Here is a 5,505-nt window from a genome sequence, read left to right as displayed (position 1 = left end):
ATTTTGAATTAAAGTATTATTCTGGCAGTCAATATGCATACCATATTTATCATACAATTGACTAAAGTAATGTACTGAAACCAAATATAACTGGATATTTATGAAAACATGCCATGATTTGAAATACATTTTGAATTAAGGTATTATTCTGGCAGTCAATATGCATACCATATTTATCATACAATTGACTAAATAATGTACTGAAACCAAATATAACTGGATATTTATGAAAACATGCCATGATTTGAAATACATTTTGAACTAAGGTATTGTTTTGTCAGTCAATACACATATCATATTTATCATACAATTGACTAAAGTAATGTACTGAAACCAAACATAACTGGATATTTATGAAAACATGCCATGATTTGAAATACATTTTGAATTAAAGTATTATTCTGGCAGTCAATATGCATACCATATTTATCATACAATTGACTAAATAATGTACTGAAACCAAATATAACTGGATATTTATGAAAACATGCCATGATTTGAAATACATTTTGAACTAAGGTATTGTTTTGTCAGTCAATACACATATCATATTTATCATACAATTGACTAAAGTAATGTACTGAAACCAAACATAACTGGATATTTATGAAAACATGCCATGATTTGAAATACATTTTGAATTAAAGTATTATTCTGGCAGTCAATATGCATACCATATTTATCATACAATTGACTAAAGTAATGTACTGAAACCAAATATAACTGGATATTTATGAAAACATGCCATGATTTGAAATACATTTTGAACTAAGGTATTATTTTGACAGTCAATACACATACCATATTTATCATACAATTGACTAAATTAATATACTGAGACCAAGCAAAACTCGACAAATCAAACAGATTCAGTGACTACAGCGGAAATTATTGATTTGTTATATTCTACTAGTAATTATTTTGCCTAGAATAAAAAAATAAAACAATTATTTTATGTTATTGCTTTTGAGTCCGACATTTAAAATTATTTCCTTCCTTGCTACAGGTAACTGGATCTGGTGAAATAAAACATACTTGATTAGAGAAAAGTGCACTGTTTCTTGAAAATCTAACTGCTCAAATATTGGAAATTTTAAACTAGATTGCACAACAAATGTATTATCGTGATTAAATAGCAATAATTGAACAAATGAATGCACACAGAAATCTTTTAACATGTTACTATGAACTATTTGGGCTTGATATATATATAATGACAAGATTACACACAATAAAAGTGGAATAAACATACCAGCTACTTCCTGTTTCAGAGACTGGTCTTCATTACATTTTCTTTTGCGCTTTGCTGTGAGTAGTACACCTAGTATTGAAAGATATTCAAATCAATTGTAAACAGGCTTAACGTCATTATACCAACAAATTGAACACAATACAATGTCACTAATTACAAAATATTCTAGTAAAGCTATGTTCAAAAGAGAAAATGTAACTACCACCATAACACAGATGAAGTAAAATAAAATAAATGTTTATGTCACATTGACTGAAACAATGGAATGATATTACACACAGCTTGAACCAAGTATTTGACAACAAATTTATATTTGGTAAAATGAAAGATGGCAGAAAAACTATACAAAATATTTTTTTTTCTTCACATAAACTTGTGCTATTTTTTAATGATAATTCACTGCATTTTTTATTGTGTCTGTGTGTAATGTTTTATCCAAAGAAATAGGAGTGTAGAAATTTGGTTCTATTATTGATCCCTGTAGGACTTTATTTCCATGATTTTGTTTAATTCTGCCATTCCAGAGTTTCTAATGGCCTGCCCTTAATAAGATAAAATAAAACTTTAATTAAAGTCACTACTATATGTGACAACAATTCTGATTAGTTTTGCTAACATCCCAGCATATATTCCATACACTGTTACACTGTATTACGGATTGGCGTGCAAATGACATATTTGAAAATTTCTTACCAGTTTCCATTGTGTCTGGTACTTTGCTCTTTGTCGCAGCTGTCTTCTTTGTTACAGTTGTAGTCTTTGCTTTCCTTCTTGTCCCATTTTTTTCACTTGTCATGATACAGGTAACTGGATTTATTAAAATAAGAAAAACGTGCTTAGAGAAAAGTGCACTGTTTCTTGTAAATCTATCTGCACAAATTTTGTAAAATTTAAACTACATGGCATAAAAATGCATTATGGTTACTAAATAGCAATAATTAATCTGTAGACAGTGAATATTTTGGATAATTAAACAAATGAATGTACACATGTTACTATGAACTATTTGGGCTTGATATCTATATAATGACAAGATTACACACAATAAAAGTGGAATAAATATACCAGCTACTTCCTGTTCCAGAGAATGGTCTTCATTACATTTCCTTTTGCGCTTTGTTGTGAGTAGTGCATCTAGTATTGAAAGATATTCAAATCAATTGTAAAAAGGTTTAACGTCATTATACCAAATTGAACACAATACAATGTCACTAATTAGAACATATTCTAGTAAAGCTATGTTCACAAGATAAAATGTAACTACCACCATAACACAGATGAAGTAAAATAAAGAAATGTTTATGTCACATTGACTGAAACAGTGGAATGATATTATACACAGCTTGAACTAAGTAGTTGAAAACAATTTATATTTGGTAAATGAATGATGGCAGTAAAACTGTAAAAAAAAATGTTTTCCTTCACCAATTTCTTTTGTGTCTGCACAATTTATTACAAGTGTAGTTTTTTCTTTTCTTCCTGTACCGTTTTCACTTTTTAATGTCACCACTATATGTGGCAACAATTCTGATTAGTTTTGCTAACATCCCAGCATATACTCCATACACTGTTACACTGTATTAGGACTTGGCGAGGAAATGACATATTTGATTTTTTTTACCAGTTTCCTTTGTGTCTGGTACTTTGCTCTTTGTCACAGCTGTCTTCTTTGTTACAGTTGTAGTCTTTGCTTTCCCTCCTGTGCCATTTTTTTTTACTTGTCATGCTACGGGTAACTGGATTTATTAAAATAAGAAAAACTTTGCTGAGAGAAAAGTGCACTGTTTCTTGTAAATCTATCTGCACAAATTTAGAAAATTTTAAACTAGATGGCACCAAAATGCATTATGGTTACTAAATAGCAATAATTAATCTGTAGACAGTGAATATTTTGGATAATTAAACAAATGAATGTACACATGTTACTATGAACTATTTGGGCTTGATATCTATATAATGACAAGATTACACACAATAAAAGTGGAATAAACATACCAGCTACTTCCTGTTCCAGAGAATGGTCTTCATTACATTTTCTTTTGCGATTTGCTGTGAGTAGTGCACCTAGTATTGAAAGATACTCAAATCAATTGTAAACAGGTTTAACGTCATTATACCAACAAATTGAACACAATACAATGTCACTAATTAAAAAATATTCTAGTAAAGCTATGTTCAAAAGAGAAAATGTAACTACCACCAGAACACAGATGAAGTAAAATAAAGAAATATTTATGTCTAAGTTATATAGTTATATAGTCATATTCAGAAATATTGCTCTGCATTAAATAAAACAAAATAGCCACTGGTTGGCCATTTTGAATCAGATTGTCATATCAATACATCTGTATATCTATGACATGATGTATAATGAATATATAAAATATAAAATAAGTCAAAGCAAGTCAAATATATGGCACTAGAACCGCATTCATTAAAACAAAATGGCTGCCAGTCGGTCATTTTTAATCCGACAAACAAAATGACGCGCATCAAGAACCAATAATGTCTGATTTATGTACCAAGTTCCGGAATGCCAGAAATGCGTGATTTTTCAGCACAAAAGTGGCAACCATTCGGCCCTTATGACATGATGTATAATGAATATATAACATTTGAACATTATCAGTCAAAGCATGTCAGAGATATGGCACTAGAACCATATTCATTAAACATAATGACCGCTATTTGTCAATTTTGAATCTTATCTGAAAAACAAAGGTCCCATAATGTTCAATGTATATACTTACAAAATACATCTGTAAACAGCCAAGAAATGCTTGATTTTGATGATTTTCAGTACAAAGATAGCTGCCATTCGGCATAATATTACGTATGATGTATGTGTGCAGTTTGAATGTAATTGGTCCAGTTATGTCAAAGATACACGTCCAGACGTACACACGCACGGATGCATGGACACACGGACGCACGTGGACTAAAATGTTCGCGAACATTCTATGCACAACAAACATTAAATCAATTGGGCTGGTAGTTTTCAGGGAGATTAAACGATTTGTGCCAAAAATAGAAAAATATTTGTGAGAATAAAGAATCAATGACGTTAACTAAAATGATCGCTACTCCATGATAACAAACCAACTAAACAAGCATTTCTCAACATGTATTCTTATTTGCAGTGCTTATGGGTTATATTAATTAAGTTTGCCTCTGAATCAATTAGAAAAGTGTTTCAAACATCAGATATTATGATAGTACATTGAATTCGTTTCCCACGCGCATAGCATTTAACACTTTTCAAGATGCTGTATTGCCCTTTTAACGTACCATATAGATGGAAATCGATTTTAGATATCAGGATACCTTTTCCAATTTTTGTTAAAATCTCTTCCAAATAGCTAGTATTCGTGTAGCTGATGATTCTCTGATGATACAGATCTTTAAAGACATCATATGCGGTTTCAAGCTTCTCCATGCGTGATTCTGGTATATTCGGATTGCAGTATTGTTTTAATGACTTTAATGGTTCTGTAATATACACATAAAATAATCCTGAATTATATGTGGAATTTTTAGAAAATCTAAATGATAGTTGTAAGAACCATCAATACAACTTAGTACAAATTAATAAATAGTGATGATTACTGAATTTCAAAACTGTTTCATGTTCTGAAAGTTATCCATATATACTAGATACTAAGTTTGTATAAAATAGAACTTTTCGCGTTATTACAACACACATACTATATCTTAAATGATCACAATTGTGAAAAATATAGCATATCACTTCCTGTTTCACTTAAATCCAAGATGACTGCATAGCACAAGATCAATTGTGGTGTGTTTTTAAAGGTACATGTCACACATAAGTCATATAACAGATCAATGTATTTGATTCCAGAGAAATAGGGAATTGATTTTTGAGTATTTTATATATATAGTATTTTATTTTGAGTTTTTTTAATCCAATATTGCTGCCAAAATATGTCACCAATCCAAATAATTTCAAACGCAAACCACATCTGTGAATTTAATGATACTCAAGAAAAAAAGGAAGTTGATTAGTTTGGATGTTTTAGCCTTGTATTCTTAAGTCCCGTCAAAATGTAATAATTTCCATAAAAATTAGTTAAAACATCTCATAGAGATGTGTCTGGAACTAATTCATTTATTTTTACAACATGTCAATCAGCCGACTAATTCAAATCCAATCAACTCCCATTATGCTCAATGTATGTACCAAGTTCGACCAAAAACTGTGCATATTGAAATCCGACCATTAAATAAACATG

At 30.2% G+C, this 5,505-nt stretch overlaps 1 long non-coding RNA gene across 1 annotated transcript; it reads right to left on the bottom strand.

Annotated features, from left to right (window-relative positions):
- Positions 1 to 1,254: 1,254 nt before the first annotated feature.
- LOC146730156 (uncharacterized) lies at positions 1,255 to 3,318 on the bottom strand. Its single transcript, XR_014927766.1, has 5 exons — positions 3,248 to 3,318; positions 2,874 to 2,988; positions 2,318 to 2,386; positions 1,946 to 2,059; positions 1,255 to 1,321 (listed from the first exon to the last, which is right to left on the bottom strand). It is a non-coding gene; the product is annotated as an uncharacterized LOC146730156 (long non-coding RNA).
- Positions 3,319 to 5,505: the final 2,187 nt, after the last annotated feature.

Source organism: Saccoglossus kowalevskii, chromosome 20 (genome assembly GCF_978046115.1).
Source record: "Saccoglossus kowalevskii chromosome 20, keSacKowa6.1, whole genome shotgun sequence".
Classification (NCBI taxonomy): Eukaryota; Metazoa; Hemichordata; class Enteropneusta; family Harrimaniidae; genus Saccoglossus; species Saccoglossus kowalevskii.
This window is presented reverse-complemented; position numbering and strand designations above follow the sequence as displayed.